Source organism: Kryptolebias marmoratus, linkage group LG8 (genome assembly GCF_001649575.2).
Source record: "Kryptolebias marmoratus isolate JLee-2015 linkage group LG8, ASM164957v2, whole genome shotgun sequence".
Taxonomy (NCBI): domain Eukaryota; kingdom Metazoa; phylum Chordata; class Actinopteri; order Cyprinodontiformes; family Rivulidae; genus Kryptolebias; species Kryptolebias marmoratus.
The window spans coordinates 3,943,534-3,953,268 of NC_051437.1; the positions used below are offsets into that span (position 1 = coordinate 3,943,534).

The 9,735-nt window shown below is 37.9% G+C and overlaps 1 protein-coding gene and 1 long non-coding RNA gene across 3 annotated transcripts in view; both read right to left on the bottom strand.

Moving 5' to 3' along the window:
• Positions 1 to 9,735, bottom strand: part of LOC108241808 (tyrosine-protein kinase SRK3-like) — a 113,643-nt gene that overhangs the window by 53,844 nt on the left and 50,064 nt on the right. The gene's annotated exons all lie outside the window — the stretch shown is intronic.
• On the bottom strand, positions 8,554 to 9,729 carry LOC119617263. Its single transcript, XR_005233478.1, has 2 exons — positions 9,080 to 9,729; positions 8,554 to 8,910 (listed from the first exon to the last, which is right to left on the bottom strand). It is a non-coding gene; the product is annotated as an uncharacterized LOC119617263 (long non-coding RNA).

Consider the following 9,735-nt stretch of genomic DNA (forward strand, 5'->3'; position numbering starts at 1 on the left):
GGAAGACCCAGGACACGCTGGAGGGACTATGTTTCTCGGCTGGCCTGGGAACGCCTTGGGATTCCCCCGGAGGAGCTGGCCCAAGTGGCTGGGGAGAAGGAAGTCTGGGTCTCCCTGCTTAGGCTGCTGCCCCCGCGACCCAACCCCGGATAAGCGGAAGTAGATGAAGATGGTGTAGCAGGGTACATGAAATATGATGGAGACATTATGAATTCTTAACAGTTCATAAATTAACCTCAGGGCACCACCCTCAGAAAGAGGGAGAAATTATTTAAATCTAGGATTTATATGTTTATCAGTCTCAAAAAGTTAAGTTACCCTAAACCATGAGTTCTTTGCTTCGGAGTAAGATCATAAGTATATCAAAACACACACACACAACTTAATTAAGTTTTGCACAATTTATGTGACATTTATTGACCAAACAAATACATCACGCATTATGGCAGGTTATGAAAATTACTGAATGTTTGGTACCAAAATATTGACAAGAGGTGTTGAATAAGCATAAAAGTTGAACAGGAGAGTCAGATTAAACCAAATAAGTTAAAACTTTAAGGCAAAAGCATGTTTAAAACATTAAAGGTGACATGAGGGTGAAGTGACAATAATTACTATGGATTTCGGAAAACTGGAGTGGAAACATTAATAAATTAGAGCCAAAGACCTGTACCCTGTTTCACCAGAAGCACCAGGATTATTAGGATAATTTTGTTTCTATCGAGTGTAGATTTTTTTAATCAGCCGCTGTGTTCAGTACCAGGTGGGAATTTAGACCTTGGTTTGATGAAAGGTGGCCTAGAGGTATCGTCTCCAGAACATCTTTCAGTCAGCGGGAGCTGAGAAGAATCTTTGGGCCAGTTTTAGGCGGTCCAACAGTCAGTCGTTCAGCTTTCAGTAGGCAGTGCTGGCTGGATCGACACTCAGATGGGCATCCAGTGGACTGGCGGTGGTGAGGCGAAGAGAACTTCGGTCTCAAGAAGGATGACAAGATGGTGTTTAACTAAAGTTCTGACTAACTTAATTTAACTTCACTAACTTTTCCTAAATTAAAGTCAGTTATGGTCGTCGAAATAAACTGGAAAGAAACTTCTTAACAATGGAAAATTTGTCTCGAAAGGAAAATATGATAAAAATGGCAAGGCGAAAAAACATAAGGATCACAAACTAAAAGATAAGAAGTTAAAAACAAATGAGGAAACGAGGATGAGCAGAGATGAAGAAAAGGAGGGTGAAGAGTACGAAGCAAAGCGCACTCGGGGCTTTTTAAACCAAAGCCGGGGTTTGTGCTTTGTATATTGTTAGTCTATTCATGGCCGCTGTTTCTAAAAGATGGCTAGTGTTTCGGTGAGCATTCAACCAATAGACATTACACATACTTGGAGGTTAAAGTTTACACTTTCAAACAAAGACGAAGACAAAGAGCATGGTCTGAGTTTTAAAAAATAAACAGACTCGATCAGAGCTAAATGAATCATGGTTAATGAGCACTGAAAGAAAGCACATTACATGTTTTTAAACTTGTAACATTACAGAATTTCTAATACTGGTTGGGTTTTACTTAAGGACATGTAATATGCTATATTAGATCACAGTAAAATAATGTTCTCACATGATATCTGATATGCAAATTAATGAAAAGCAAAACAGAAAATATTTACATTTTAACTTTGAATTCTCCACAGGGGGCAATGTGGGACTTTCTTTCCAGTCCTGCAGGAATGTAGTTGTTTCTTTGATTTGAATTTATAATCAGTTGAGTTTAAACAGGCCTTGGATGTGTTTTCTTCTCAGAGTGTTAAGTCAGTCAAACCCAACAGAATTGAAACCACTAGTCGCTGTTTCGGAGTCAGGAAGTCTGCATGTCAGTTTTGAGAGCTGACATGTAAATTTTGGTCATAGTGAACAAAAGTGATAAGTTTATGGCTGTCTTGGGGTTTAGAAGAAGGGGGGGAGCTTGATCGATGACCACTCTTGGTCTGATAAGATCATGAGAGAGACATCTGGGTTTCCTTTCAGATACTAGTGATTTAATTTAGGTGAAACTCTCCCTCTTGCATAGGGCTGTTAATGCAGAGTGTCTGAGAGTGCAGACTTTGTGTATTGAAGTTAGGTGATTCGCAGAGATGGTCCCAAGTCTGCTGTATGACCCTACTCATGACTTTTGTTGATTTACTGCTATATATTGTAACTAAACGGAACTGAAGTGAATTGAATATGAGGTGATATGTAAAAAGAGAGGCCTAGCTTTACGTGACAGTAGCGTATGGTTAAACAGAATTTCCATGGGCTGCTATTAAATTTTGGAGATTTGTGTTGTTTCAAGTCAACAACAACACACTTTCATCTTAGCTGCATCTGGACTCACATCAGCTCATCAGTCATTTGAGAATTAAGCTTTATTTTTCCAAACTTGGGTTGTTCACTATAGCCAACAGGTAAGATATTAATTCTTTTTCACAAAACCCTACTTCAAAATGATTGAAATATCCCTGTAATATTTGACTCAAAACACCTAAAACTTCAGGCTGGAGGTACAAAAGTGTGAAATGCAGCACTTCTAAATTCAAGAACTCCATCAGACTACTAAAAAGGTGACTGATATCTAAAACCATCCTATTGTGTTGTTACTTGACTGCCCATTGTAATTCATTGCATACTTAACTGTAAACTTGTTTGGTTTTCACATTTTTAGATTCTGACTGCATTTTGGCTTATTTTGCATTACTTTTATTATCTTACCTATATGTTTCAGATCTTATATTTTGTTTTATATTTTCACCTCTGTTTTGTATTACCATTATTTCATTTTATTTAAGTTTTCATTTATTTGTAAATATTTCTGAACAGCTGACTAGAGTCAACTAAACTGTTGTTTGGTTCATTGTGTACAGCAAAGAAAGAATTTCATTGTTCAGGGAAACATGTTTCCAGCTGTGCAGATGACAATAAACACTTTGAATCTTGACTCTTTTCACCATCATCCGGGTCTTTTTACCTTTTAGATACTTTTTCGCTCCTTTTAGCTACTACTTTGCTTTTTTTCTTTTAGATACCATTATGCTCCTTTTTGTTACTGTTTTGTTTCTTGTAGCTTTTTGCTACCACTTTGCTTCTTTTAGCTTTTTGCTACCATCTGGCCCTTTTTAACCTTTCACTATTCTGCTCCTTTAAACTTTTGACTGCTATGTTGCTCTTTTGAACTTTTGACTATTTGCTTTCGTTAGCTTTCGGCTACCATTTTGCTCCAGTTAGCTTGTGAAGGCCTCAGCCACACATTGGTAAATTCAGTCCACACACTCACCTCTATTAGTTTGTTTGCAGTTAAATTTGCTATTGACGTAATTTGTTTATTTCTTTAAATTTAAAAATTACATTTTAGAAACCACAGTAATATTTTATGAATTTATCATGTCTTCTGTTATTAATTGTGTTCTTTTCGTGAGTTATTTGGTTTGGGGAATCGGCTGTTTCCTATCTGGGCAAGAGGCGTGGTGAAGGACAAAGGACTTTGACAACACAATGACAGCTCAACAGGACCAACCATTTGCTAGGCAGCAAGAAGGTGTCCATCAACTATTTTTTGACCTTTGTTATTTTTGAACTTCTTTTTTTGGGTGCAATAAAAACCCAGTTTAAAGATATTTTTCTGTGTCCTCTATGCCTTTACTACTTGGTCCCTCACATGGCTTTCGGTTATTGTTTTGCTCTCTCCATTTTGCTCATCTCATTTCCTTTCCTTTCCGTTCTGTTCTGTTCCATTCTCCTTGTTTTAACTTTGATAACTCAGCATCAGCTTCTTCAGCAAAATTCAGCAAGGTCGTTCACTACACCTCATCCATACTGTATTTTAACAGAAAATGCATTTCTCTAGTTCATGTATGATTTCAGACAAAGCCATTGTGTTTCCTATGAGCAGAAAAGCAAGGCTAGAAGCTTAGTGAACTATAGTTTTAAAACCCATAAAATGCTACATTTATCTATAAAGCAAAACTTAAAAATCTCAGCTCTGTGCGTGAATCACAATCTGAAGGTTGTGATGCACAAACATACTAGCAACTACTTGAACTGTGGAAGATGCAGTAACTGACAATGGTTAGTGACAATAAAGTTTTGGACACATTTTCTAACTTCTGTTGCTCTACAGCACATCCAAAAAAAGGAATAAGATATAAGTGAGTTAATAAGAACCATTGTAATTTAATGTATTTTAAATTTAAAAAAGATACAAATTTAGAAAATTTAAAACAACTTTATTGACATCAATAATTAAGTGCTATAAAACATTTAGTGCTAATGATCACGTTTTTCTATCAAACAAAAGCAGAAAAAGATTTATAAATAACAAGCTGTGATTTTACACAGGAAATAGAATATTAATTATAAACAAAATGGTGAAATAAAATTATAAACACAAATTTAAAAATATATCTTTCAACAAAATTTGAAATAGAAATGGACATTCTAATTAAAATCAAATGTTTGTTTGGTACTATGAATACATTGTCTCAGTCTTAAGTTCTTTTTATTTCAATCTACGGGAAACTTCAATGGACATTTAAAAGCAGAATAACAAACTATTAGGACCAATGGCTTCATTTCAGTCTATTGAAAATTTCATTGGATATTTGAAAGTAAAATAACATGAACTATTAGGACCAATAACATTTGATAGCTTGTCAGTTATGTCAGACTTAAAATGTGTGTGTTTCTCTAAACTGACGTCTTTCAGGTACAGTTTCAGAAAGTCTGAAATATCCCTTTAAGAAATAAGGGCTTGTAACAAGCTTCAGTTCAGTATCAAATACAAACAAAATGCTTTTAAAGTTTAAAAAAAAAATCTAAATATTTAAACACATAATAATTGGCTTCACATTTATGGTAAAACTGTGCTTTACTAAAAAATAAAATTAATGAAATAAAAAAGAATAATTTTATATTAAAATGTATATTTAAATTTCTGTTCTATAGCTGCATCCTGTCTGCATGTTAAACACAATCATGTCAACATAATAAAATGCATTTAACAGAAAGAAGAGAGACCTTGTTAAAAGTATTTGTAATGTTTTTTAACTATTGTGTTTAGGTTAGATTAGACAGGATCAGCTCAACCAATTCTTACGTTTTCTACTCTGAGGCATTGAAGGAGTTGTGTCAACAGTACTGTATGTTTAATGTGTCAACATTGTTAGTCACACTTTGTGATTTTAGAAACCAGCTCTGCTGCTTTGTGGAAACATTTTTCACTTTTAATGCAGGCGGCTATGAAAACTAAACCTGCTGGATGACGTCTACTGGAGCTGGACACTTGAATCTTCTCAGAATGAGCCTTCAGTGGAACAAATGATCCACTAGGTATGAAATACAGTTCTAAGAAGTTTTTTGTTTTTTTGGTGAGTGCATTGTGGTTTTGTCTCTGCTTCTACCCATACATATGATGTGTTCACATGTATTTCTGAGTGTGTTTCTGCCTCAGTGTGTCCATGGCCTCAGACTCACAGCCTCCTCTGAAAGGGAAGAGAGAAAAGGGAGGAATCACTGATTGACCTTGTTTTAAGAAAGCATCAACTCTAAAACAGTTTAAGGAAACTGCAGAAATTTCTAACATCAAACAGTTGTAATAGTGATGTAAAAATTGGTGATTTTCCAGGGAAGAGCCTGCAGATAGCAATAAATGCTGTTGAGCTCTAATTGGTCATTTTTTGCTTGTATCAGTTGATAAGCCGTGATTAAAAAGCATGACATTAAGGGAGTTTCAGATAGCTGCAGTGCAGCGATAATAATCAAATTACATCACTTCAACTGAATTTGATTGTAAAACAAAATGCTGTATTATCTGCATGAGCACAATTTTGATTGTATTTTAAACACTAAAATAGGCTGAGGTGAAACTGTGCACATTGAAGCAGGAAATCAAAATGATTTGGTTGCTACTTATTATTGCCTGCCATCAAAAGCAAAAAAGAAATGATCTTTTGGCCTGTAGTGTGTTTATTTTTCTTTACTTCTTATTTTTCTTGCGACCGTTTAAGGAGTCCTCACAGCAAGTCATCCTCATCCATCTAACTCTGTCTTCTTTGTCCTATCCTCACTCCAACTACCTCCATGTCTTTGCTAACTGTATACATGTATCTCCTTTTTGGCCTTACTCTTTGTCTTTTTCTTGGCAGCTGCATCTCTAACATCATTCTCCCATATACCCACTGTCCCTCCTTTGAAGATGTCCAAACCATCTCATCTCAGTCCCTCTCATTCACACACACATATTCTGTCTTGCTACAGCTGACTTTCATCCCTCGTCTTTCAAGTGCATACCTCCACCTCTTCAGGTTATCCTCCACATGTTCCCTGTTCTCACCACAGATCACAATGTCATTTGCAAACATCATAGTCCACAGGGATTCCTGCCTGACCTCATCTGTTAGTGTGACCATCAACAGAGCAAACGAGTAGGGGCTCAGGGCTCAGAGCTGATCCTTGATGCAGTCCCATCTCCACCCTGGAGGTGGGACTGCACCCACAAAGACACAATGCAGTTCTTTCTGACCCTCCCTGTAATTCTCCATCAACATCCTCAAAGCAGAAATGGCATCTGCTGTGCTCTTTCCTGGCATAAAACCATACTGCTGCTCACAAATATCCATCTCTTATCTAAGTCTAGCTTACACAACTCTCTTTCTTAGATCTCCATTGTGTGATTCATCAACTAATACCCCCATAGTTGCTACAACTCTGTACATCACCATTGTTCTTAAAAATTGGCCACTGTACACTTCTCCATTTCTCAGGCTTTTTCTCAGTTTTAATATTGCTGTTGAATACTCAAGCCAAAAATCTCACTGCCATCTCTTCTAGTCATTTCCATACCTCCAGTGGTATGTCATCAGACTCAACTGCCTTCCCCTTTTTCATCCTCGTCAAAGCTTTCCGAACTTCATTCTCACTGATCTTTCTCACTTCCTGGTCTACAGTTTCTGTGGCCTCTACTCTTCTTTTCCTTTCATTCTCTTTATTCATTAGGTCCTCAAAGTACTCTTTCCATCTTCCCATCCCACTCTCCTCATTTGTTAGAACATTACAATTTCTATCTTTAACAAGACTAATCTGCTGCACATCCTTTCCAGCCTGATCTCTCTGTCTTGCAGTTGATGTAAGTCCTTCTCTCCCTGCTTAGTGTCCAGCCTTTTGTACAACTCATCATACACCTTCTGTTTTGCCTCCGTCTTTGCCCTATGTTGCATCTCCCTATATTCCTGTCTACTCTCTTCAGTCTTCTCGCTGTCTAATTTCTTCCTGACTAACCTCTTTATCTGGACAAAGTTCTGAACTTCACTATTCCATCACCAGGTTTCCTTATCATACTTTTTGTCCAGATGACACACCAAGCATCTTTCTACCTGTCCCTCTAATCACTGTTGCTGTAGTAGCCCAGTCATCTGGAAGGTCCTACCATCTAGTGCCTTTAAAACAGTTCCTTTCTGAGTTCTTTACAACCTTCTTCCTTCCTCAACTTCCACATTTGTTTGTCTTCTCTGTGCCTCAACTATTTTCCTCTTCTTCACCATAACAGTCATCCTACACACCACCATCTGATGCTGTCTGGCCACACTTTCCCCTGTCACAACCTCACAGTCCACAGTCCACAATCACCCTCAGGTTACCTCTGCTATACAGAATGTAGTCTAGCTGTGTACTCCTATAGATCAGCCTATGTTCCTCCCTCTTTTGGTAATAGGCATTTACTACAGCCATTTCTATCCTATTGGCAAAATCCATCACCATATGTCCTTCCTGGTTCCTTTCCTTGACACCAAACCTGCCCATCACTTCCTCATCTCCTTTGTTTCCTTCACTAACATGTCCATTCAAATCTGCACCAATCACCACTCTCTCCGCCCTGGGAATACTCTAACATTTCATTGAGATCCTTCCAGAATTTCTCTTTCTTTTCACATCACATATAACCTGTGGAGCATAACCACTGACAACACTGAACAACAGACTTTTTACTTCTACCTTCAGACACATCACCCTGTCTGACACCCTTTTCACCTGGACTACATTCCTTGCTAGCTCCTCCTTCAGGACCACCTCTACTCCATTTCTTTCCTATCCACACCATGGTAAAACAGCTCTTAAACCCTGCTCAAATGCAGCAAGCTATGCTGTCATTCCACTTTGTCTCTTGCACACAAAATACACGTATCTTCCTTCTCTGTATCATGTTAGCCACATCTCTAACTTTGCCTGTCATTCTCTTTTTAGAGTTGCTAACCTCAGTCCTACACTCTTGACTTTCCTCTTCTCCCTCTGTTTCCTGGCATGTTTTCCTCTTCATGGAAAAACAGTAGCACAGCTGGCACCCTGTTTGTCAACAGCACCATTGTTAACCCAGCCTAGACTGATCCGGTATAATGTTACAAAGCATGTTTATTTGGCATAAATGTTTTATGGCAGATACCCTTGACACAACCGTCACCATTTACCAAGTGTCAACCGACCGCCCTTCGTGGTAGGATTTACAGGAAGAATGATGATCCATGCAGAGTCAAGTGGAAGTCAGAACAAGTTTTATTCTGGTGCAGTACCATTCAGCCTAACAGCATCAGGCAACAAAAAAAGAACCCCACACAAGACACAATTGCAACCTTAAATAGTCATGGCTGATAACGGACTAAACCATTCCTCACAGGGACATTTTCCAATTTACTACTTCCATCTGTAAAATACATTTGATCAAAATACCACTATATTCCCAGATAATTTTTTTTAAATACTTTATATTTTAAACCTACACCCAAGTATCATAAAACACCATAAAACAAACCCTCCCACACACACTTTTCCATGGCCTCTCCCGGAACCTATAAATGGTGTCTGAACCCCCGGGGAAGTATTTGTCCAAACACCCTGGAGAGCACACAGAAAAGACAGGTGAGTTGTTAACTTTTAGCACCACTACACTTCTCCTGCACTCACACTTAACAGATTTTATGCAAACATTTGCTTAAGTTTCTAAACAGTAGACCTTATTTCCTCTGACTAACAATTCTTTTCTTTTCACAGACAACCAACTCACCTCTTAATAAGGAGCAGCTGTGCAGAGCCTGGAACAAAAGGCTACATGCTAATTATTAAAATTCTCAATAAAAATTCAATAAATATTTAAAACTTCTTGTGTGCAAATGGTTCTTTATGTGCAAATTCATGCTTAAAGTGCAGTGCTAAACAAAGTGCTTGTTAAAGTGCTAGTTAAAGTGCAAAGGTGCTCTTAAGGTGCTATACAGTTTGTTTGTAAAAAATTGTCCCAGTAATGAAGACCTCTTCATTTAAGTGTAATGAAGACCTCTTCATTATACCCAGGCTTGGAACTGGCATGACAGATACACTGGCTTGTGCTCCCTAGTGGCTGGTTTGTTAATTGCTCTTTTCTGTTAGCAAAATATCTCAAAAAACCACAGGACCAATTTTAATGAGACTTGAATAAAACAACTTTATCCAATGATTACTGTTATTTTAATCACGATGACAGGAATTGAAATGACTTTATGGATAATAACAATCTATAAAATCCATCCATCCATCCATCCATCCATCTATTTTCTTCCGCTTATTCGGTGTCAGGTCACGGGGGCAGCAGCCTAAGCAGGGAGACCCAGACTTCCCTCTCCCCAGCCACTTGGGCCAGCTCCTCCGGGGGAATCCCAAGGCGTTCCCAGGCCAGCTGAGAAACAT